The following is a 9,250-nucleotide window of genomic DNA, read 5'->3' as shown; positions in this document are numbered from 1 at the left end:
TCAGCATCAGTTCATATAAGTCTTTCCAGGTTTTTCTGAAGTTTGTCTGCTCATATTTCTTATAGCACAATAGTATTCCATTACATTCATATACCACAACTTGTTCGGCCATTCCGCAATTGATGACCATCTCCTAAATTTCCAATTCTTTGCCACCACAAAAAAAAGCTGCTATAAATATTTTTGTACATGTGAGTCCTTTTCCCATTGTTATGATCTCTTTGGGATACAGACCTAGAAGTGGTATTGCTGGGTCAAAGGGTATGTGTGGTTTTATAGCCCTTTGGGCATAGGTCCAAATTGCTCTCCAGATTGGTTGGATCAGTTCACAACTCCACCAACAATGCATTAGTGTTCCAATTTTCCCACATCTTCTCCAACATTTATCATTTTCCTTTTTTGTCATGTTAGCCAATCTGATTGGTGTTATGTGGTACCTCAGAGTTGTTTTGATTTGCGTTTCTTTAATCAATAGTGATTTAGAGCATTTTTTAATATGAGTATAGATAGCTTTAATTTCTTCTTTTGAAAACTGCCTGTTCATATCCTTTGACCATTTATCAATTGGGGAATGACTTGTATTCTTATAAATTTGAGTCAGTTCTCTATATGTCTTAGAAATGAGGCCTTGATCAGAGACACTAGCTGTAAAAATTGTTTCCCAGCTTTCTGCTTCTCTTCCAATCTTAGTTAAATTGGCTTTGTTTGCACAAAAACTTTTCAATTTAATGTAATCAAAATTATCCATTTCACATTTCATAATGTTCTCCCTTGTTTGGTCATAAATTCTTCCCTTCTCCATAGATCTGATAGGTAAACTATTCCTTGTTTTCCTAGTTTGCTTATAGTATCATCCTTTATATCTAAATCATATACCCATTTTGACTTTATCTTGGTATAAGGTATAAGATGTTGGTCTGTACTGAGTTTCTGCCATACTATTTTCCAGTTTTCCCAGCAGTTTTTGTGAGTTCTTATCCCAGGAGCTGGAGTCTTTGAATTTATCAAGTAATAGATTACTATAGTTATTGACTATTCCATCTTGTGTACTCAACCTATTCCACTGATCTACCACTCTATTTCTTAGCCAATACCAAGTAGTTTTGATAATTACTGCTTTATAATACAATTTAAGATCTGGTACAGCTAGGCCACCTTCCCTTGCATTTCTTTTCATTAATTCTTTTGATATTCTGTACCTTTTGTTCTTCCAGATGAATTTTGTTATTATTTTTTCTAACTGTATAAAATAATTTTTGGTAGTTTGATTGGTATGGTACTGGACAAGTAAATTAATTTATGTAGAATTGTCATTTTTATTTATTTTTATGAACAATTTTTATTGAAAATTTTAATCTTCTTTGAACATAAAAGAAAACACTGATGTACAGTGACTGTCAGTGGGGTTTCTCTTTGGTTTATCACAAAGGCACAGGCCTTTCTCCTTTTGATCTAGATTTTCCTTTTCCTTTTGTACATAATTTTAAAATCAGCTTAGCCTTGTAATTTATATAACATTTTTTTTCTGCTTGTGAGATTCTAATTTTGTTGTCAGTTAGAAAGTGATTACTTTTACCTATTGTAGTAGGAGTTTTCAGTGAGGCTTTGAGGCCAGAATTATGTCATATGTTTTAGAATTTGTTTGTACATTGTATGCATTTAATGGATAGAATTAAATATACTATATCATTTCCTTAATATATGGGATATTTCCCTCCTCCCCAAAATTTCCTTGAGATACTATGATATATTTCACTAGCAGTGAAGGGAGTGATGGGACTAGAGTATATATGATGAACTCTGCTAGTGTGGTAAAGGAGACACTAGCCTACTTGAATATTAATGAAAAGTATATCTTTGAGTCAAGAGAGCTAAAAAAGGATATCAGTAGAAAAACTAACACATGAAAGGTCTTATTTTAAATATATCCATAACTTAAACACAAGACAAAATAAAGCCCACAGAGATTCACAAGTCTGAGGCTAGTTTCTGATTGTCATAGTAATTTTAAGACCTTCTAAGAGAAGTTGCAAAGAGGTACTGCCGTGTCTCTACTCTGCAGCTTCCTCTGTGTATACAGCTGTATTATTTCCACAAAAAATTTTAATTTTTAAAATTTAAATTTAAACCCATTTCTTTCTACATTCAGACTTTCATTTAAGATATTACTAAGATCATGATTAGGAACAATCTTTGGGAGTTAGCATATTCCTAAATAGTAGCAATACACTGGTGCTGATAAATTCAAGGACATAGAAATTTGTGTTAAGAGATTAAGGACCCAAATCTTTGAGTGGGCAAGAGAAATTAGAGCAAAGACTCGATATTCTTTGTCCTTTTCCCTGATTGGATTTAAGTCAAGGAGAAAAGATCTAGTTTGTGCTCAGGCCTTGCCTGGCTCACAGTTCATACAAAGAACCTATTTCTTGGATTAAGAAACTTCATTGTGAGACTTGAGATATAATGGTCTGTAAAGTTTGCTTAGCTTTTCCTGGGTTTGAAGTCCACGACTTTGTAGGGGAGTGAGGGCCATTGTAGGCAGGTGAATCGGTCTTGGATATAGGATCTGATAACACAATCCTATTTCAATTCTTGCTGTGCATTCATCTATACATTGTTTAATCACTTATGAATCCACAAGATTTTTGTTTTCTGGAACAATATTCTGGCTTCATTTATAATGTAGCTTTATTTTCTTATATTTTATTATATTTAGCTTTCATTAAAAGCTTCATTTATAATGAAACTTTTCTTTGATGGCATCCTCCATCTGTCCCGATGCTGCATGCTACCTCCTTGCAAACCTGAAAATCCTGTAGTATATGCTGAGAACTCATCGTGTCATCATTTCTTACACTGACATTGTGTCCATTATGCTCTGCCACCCCTCCCCCCACCTTTCCCCATACCTGTGTTGGGGATGAGAAGAGGGAGTGTTGGGAGCCCCATGGAGCTGCTATGGACAGATCAGAATCTGGAGAATTGTCATATTTATTATATGGTCTCAGCCTTCCCATGAGCAATTAATATTTTTCTAGTTTTTTTAGATCTGTTTGTGAAAAGTGTTTTATAATTTTGCAATATGGTTCCTGGGTTTGTGTCAAGTATTATTATTGTCTACAGTAATTTTAAATGGATTTCTCTTTCTATCTCTTGCTGCTGGACTTTGTTGGTAATATATGGGAATGCTGATGAATTATGTGGGTTTATTTCATATCCTGCAACTTTTCTAAAGTTGTTAGTTATTTCAACTAGTTTTTTAGTTGGCATACCATCATATCATCTGCAAAGAGTGATAAGTTTTGTTTTCTCATTGCCTATTCTGACAGTTTCTTTTTCTTCTCTTATTACTAGAGCTAGCATTTTCAGTGAAATGTTTAGTAATAGCAGTGACAATGCACATCCTTGCTTCACCTCTGGTCTTAATCAGGAAGTCTTCTAGCTTATCCCCATTACAGATAATGCTTATAAAGAAATATCATATTTATTCCTATGTTTTCTGGCATTTTAATAGGAATAAGTATTGAATTTTGTCAAAAGTTTTTTGCGTCTATTGAGATAATCATGATTTCTGTTGGTTTTGTTATTGATATGGCCTGCTATGTTCCTTTTTGAGAAGATTTAGTATAGTATGGATTTGATTGTTCATTGGTTGGAATACTGAAATAGCAAATCAGTAAATATAAAGAGATACTGAATATGAACAAAAATGTTATTTTGCCTATTGTAGTCTTTGCAAGATGCACAATAATGTTTGCATATTTATTCTCTGGCATAGTAATGGCTAGTAGCATTTTTTTTTCAGGACCACATCTAATTCCTGAAAAAGCTGAGAATTAAAATTACATTTTCTTGAGATAAATATGTAATTTGAGAAGCTGCACAGACTAGTGGATAGGAGGTCAGGCTTAGAGTTAGGAAGAACTGAGTGGAAATCATATTTTTGACATATTTTAGCTTTATGATTATGGGTAATTTAGTCTTTCAATGTCAAAGACAAATCTCTAAGACCATAAGTTACATATGATTTGTTGATACTCATTTCTGGATGGAGTTTCCATACAAGGAGCTCCTCATCATATGCCAATTTTTTTAAGCATCTGTTTTCCCCCTGAAAATAATTTCTAAATTTTTCTTTACTCCAGGCCTCTTTATTTACTCACTATCAATGACTGTATTGGTAATTTAGATGGGACTTTTTTTTTTACTGTTTTAGAATGCTAAATTAATTAAGTGTCTTTGAGTCTTATTAGGTGCAAAGCTCCAGGCACACACCCTTTTGCTAACTAGGTACTAAACCCCAGGCCCACATCCTTTTGCTGATTAGGTGTGAATCCTTCAGGCCCTGACAGGTATATAAGATCCAAGGTTGGCCTTTGACTTTTGAGGCTCTCAGTCATTGGAAGAGTGGTGTGGGAATCTGGGCAGCTGCTTTAAGAGCTCCCCCTCTCCCCTGGCAAAACCCAGATGTTGATGCTTTCCTGGTAACTATGAATTGTGATCTGGTCTGTTTCTATTGGGTATGTTTGTAATTTTGTATTTGCTCTGCAGTTCATGTTGCTGGCTTTTCCCCCTGAACTAAGTGAATGATATTTGTATGTTGGATTAAAGTAGTGAGATTGTTAACCCCTTAATGTTACTTTCCTTAGTAAAGCAGATCAAAGAACCTGTGTTAGCAGCCCTCTGTGTGCTGGTTGTTGTTAGTTTTACACAGCCACAGCAGCTGCTAGCAAGATTGTTATTACAATGACCTAGTGCCTCTTCACCAAAAATGCCCAGATAGAAAGAAGTGTCAAGCCAAAGGATAAGAGTTAGAAAGGGCCATAATTTTCCTTTCCTGAATCCTGATACAGCTTATAGAATGTTGATCCAGAGCAAGGATAATAATACAGAACAATGATAAGAGATGGTCATCACTGAACAGAAATTCTGCTTTTCAGCTAAATGTTCTTATGTAGTCTGGTCTCCCATCATGCCCCAGCTTCCATGTAATATTTATCATTGCTATATTGAATAGCTTATCCTTACAGATGACACAACATGGAACATTTACTTATCATATGACTATCTATAAAAAATAAATCACAGGGAAGAGACAGGCTAAGCTGCAGAGGACATCTCTTGTTGTTTTTAAAAAATCTCTGTCATCCCTAGAATGTTCTCAGTACATATTAGTAACAAAGTAGTAATCATCTCTGCAAATTCATACAGGACATACTTGGCAGAAGTTTAATGTTAAGCTCCTTGGAGACAATGTTTGTCTTATGTTTCCTCATATACTCTGTAGCACGTTCTATCTTGCTCACACTTTTATGCCAATGAAAAGCTGCCTCTTCCACAAAGCCCTCCTTAATTTTCCAACTAGAAGTTATTTATCACTACTCTGCTGAACTATTTTTCTTCTGCTGCTATTAATTATTTTTACATTTTTATTATTTATTTTTAACATTTCTTTTAAAATTTTGAGTTCCAATTTCTCTCCCTCCTTCTACCTCCTCCTCCACCCACTGAAAAAGCAAGCAATGTGATATCTATTATACATGTGATATCATGCAGAACATTTCCATTTTAGTCATATTTTTTTTAAAAAAGCAAGAAAATTGAGTGAGAAAATTATACTTCAATATGCACTCAGAGTTCATTAGTTCTCTCTCTGGAGGTGGATAACATTTTTTCCTCAGGAGTTCTTTGGAACTGTCTTGGATCATTGTACTGATTAGACCAGCCAAGTCTTTCACAGTTAATCATCATTACAACATTGCTATTACTGTACACAATGATCTGTTTTTTCTCACTTCACTTTGCATCACTTCATATAAGTCTTGCCATGTTTTCCTGAAACCACCCCCCTCATCATTTCTTATAGCACAATAGTATTTCATCAAAATCACATGCCATGACTTGTTTAGCCATTCCCCAGATGATGGGCATCCCCTCAATTTCTAATTCTTTGACACCACAAAAAGAGCTTCTAGATATGTTTTTGTGCACATAGTCCTTTTCCTTTTCTTGTGCTCTCTTTAACATACAAACCTAGTAATGGTATTGCTAGATCAAAGGGTATGCATAGTTTTATAGTTCTTTGGGCCTAGTTGCTAATTATTCTTCTGAATCGTTGGATCCATTTACTACACCACCAACAGCTCCTTAGTATACTTATTTTTTCTCATCTCCTTCAGCAATCTGTCATTTCTAAGAGGTGAGGTTATTTGCATTTCAGAGTTATTTTAATTTACCTTTCTCTAATTGATACTGATTTACAGCCTTTTTTCCTATGATTATAGTAGCTTTGATTTCTTCTTCTAAAAATTGCCTGTTTATATCCTTTGACCATTTATCAGCTGGGGAATGGCTTTTGCTTTCATAATTGACTCAGTTCTATACTCAGTATATATTTGAGAAATGAGGCATTTATCAGAGGAACTTGCTATAAAATTTTTTGATATTACTTCATTGTTTATGGTAACTTTTAGCAATATGTAGTTTCCCTCAGTCTTTCTTTTAATTAGGTCTATTTTTGCTTTTGCTTTGTCCGAGATTATGATTGCTACCCCAGCTTTTTTTTTTTTTTTTACTTCAGCTGAAGCATATTAAATTCTGCTTTAGCCCTTTATTTTAATTGGGCGTATGTCTTTCTGTTTCAAGTGTGTCTTTTGTAAAAACAACATATTGTTGGATTCTGGTTTCTAATCCATTCTGCTATCTGCTTCTATTTTATGGGTGAGCTCATCTCAGCCACATTCACAGTTGTGATTACTAACTTCGTGTTTCCCTCTATCCCATTTTCTTCTTTTTTTTCTCTTTTTATCTTGGCCCTCCTCAAAAGTCTATTTTGCTTCTAATCTTTGTCTCCTATAATCTGTCCTTACTTTATCACGACTACCACTGCCCTTTTCTTATCCCCTTCCTTTCCTATTCCCCTATTGGATAAGTTAGGTTTCTATACAGAACAGAGTGTGTGTTACACGCGCGCGCGCGCACACACACACACACACACACATTCTTCCCCCTTTAAAATAATTTTGATGAGAGTGAGGTTCAAGCATTGCCTTCCCCCTGCTTTCCCCTCCACAGTAAAAGCTCTTCCTTGTGTGCCTCCTTTATGTGAGAAATTTTTCCTCATTATATCTTTCCCTTCCCCTTTTCCCCCATGCTTCCCTTTCTCACTCCACTTTGTTTTTTGGAAATCATGCCAACATAATTGACTCACACCCATGCCCTCTGTCATGTAAAATCTTTTTAATTGCCCTAATAATGATAAAGTTTTTAGAAGTTACAAATATCATCTTCCCATACAGGAGTATAAGCAGTTTAACTTTATTGAGTGCCTTATGATTACTCTTTCACATTTACCTTTTTATGCTTCTCTTGAGTCTTGTGTTTGAATGTCAAAATTTCTATTCAGCTCTAGTCTTTTCATCAGAAATGCTTGAAAGTCCTCTAGTTCATTAAATGTCCATTTCACCTCCTCCCCTCCCCCGAATAATTATACTCGGTGTTGCTGTGCAAATTATTCTTGGTTATAATCCTTGTTCCTTTGCCTTCTGAATTATCATCTTTCAAGCTCTCAGCTCCTTTAACATAGAAGCTGCTAAATCTTATACTGACTGTGGCTCCACAATCTTTCTGGCTGCTTGAACTATTTTCTCTTTGACCTGGGAGCTCTGGAATTTAGCTATGATATTCCTAGAAATTTTCATTTTGAGATCTCTTTCAGGGGTGATTGGTAGATTTTTTCAATTTCTATTTTGCTCTTTGGATCTAAGATGTTGAGGCTGTTTTCCTTGATAATTTCTTTAAATATGTCTAGGCTCTCTCTTTGATCATGGTTTTCAGACAGTCCAATAATTGTTAGATTATCTCTCCTTGATTTATTTTCCGGGTCAATAGTTTTTCCTATAAGATATTTCACATTTTATTCTATTTTTTCATTCTTTTGACTTTGTTTTTATTGTTTCTTGATGTCTTATGGAGTCATTAGCTTCCACTTGCCCAATTCGAATTTTTAAGAGATTATTTCCCTCAGTGAGATTTTGTACCTCTTTTTCCATTTAGCTAATTCTGCTTTTTAAGGAGTTTTTTTTCTTCAGTGAGTTTTGTGCTTCTTTTTCCATTTGTCCTATTCTGCTTTGTAAGGTGTTATTTTTCTTCCATTTTCTTTGTGCCCCTTTTACCAAGTTGTTAATTCTCTTTTTATAATTTTCTTCGATCACTCATTTCTTTTCCCCAATTTTCCTCTATCGCTCATCTCTTTCTTTAACTCTTCCAGGAATTTTTGTTGGGCTTGGGTTCAATTAGCATTTTTCTTTGAGGTTTTGTTTGGAGCCATTTTCACAATGTTGTTTTTTTCAGAGTTTATTTCTTGGTTTTCCCTGCCACTATAGTAACTTTTTATCATCAAGTTCTTTTTTGTTGTTGTTGTTTGCTCATTTTCCCAGCCTTTTTCTTGACTTTGAACTTTATGTTAAAGTTGGGCTCTGCTCATTAGGAGATGAGGAGGCACTGTCCCAGGTTTCAGGCTTTTTGGGGGGTTGCTGTTTTCAGAGCTTGTTCTGGGGGTTTGAAAAATTTTGGTGCTTCCAAAATGGCATGACCTGGGGAGAGGTGCACTCATTGCTTTGTTGGTTTGCATTCTGGTCTTTACCCAAGAGAGCCCCTGGTCTCCTGTAGACACAAGTACTAGGGCTCCTCTTGGCCCTGAAACTGTGACCAAGTCCCCTGATTTCCTCCAGCCACCTTGCTGATGCTCCTCTCTACCTTAGAACTGTAATCAGGGCTCCTGCTCCCATGCCATTGGCCACCAGCACTTCTCTCCACCCTGGAACTGTGACCATAATTACTTATGAATGATAGAATCACCAATCAGCACTAGCTGTACCCAGTGCCAGCAAAGGATCCCCTATTATCTCTTTCTGATCAGTTGTCTAACCCCCTCACTGTTTCTGGGCTGAGAGCTCCCAAAGCTGCTGCTGTCTCCAAAGCCACTGCTAGTGCTATTACTGCCTGCCTGCACTTCAGACAGCTCTCCACCCTGGCATACTGAGCTCTCCTGCCAACCTCTTAAGTTTTCTTAGGCCAGAAAAATGTCCCATCCTAACCTTTTGTCAGCTCTGCCACTAGAAAATTTGATTTGAGGTGTTATTTTAAAGTTGTTTGGAGGGGAATGTTGAGAGAGTTCAGCTGAGCCTCTGCCTCTAATCTACCACAGTATTTCCACCTTTCTGCTATTAATTTTTTTTAGGATACACAC

At 35.7% G+C, this 9,250-nt stretch overlaps 1 pseudogene; it reads right to left on the bottom strand.

Moving 5' to 3' along the window:
• Positions 1-2,431: 2,431 nt before the first annotated feature.
• Positions 2,432-8,834, bottom strand: LOC118842552 (annotated as a pseudogene).
• Positions 8,835-9,250: the final 416 nt, after the last annotated feature.

The sequence above is a fragment of the Trichosurus vulpecula genome, chromosome 3 (genome assembly GCF_011100635.1).
Source record: "Trichosurus vulpecula isolate mTriVul1 chromosome 3, mTriVul1.pri, whole genome shotgun sequence".
Taxonomy (NCBI): Eukaryota; Metazoa; Chordata; class Mammalia; order Diprotodontia; family Phalangeridae; genus Trichosurus; species Trichosurus vulpecula.
This window is presented reverse-complemented; position numbering and strand designations above follow the sequence as displayed.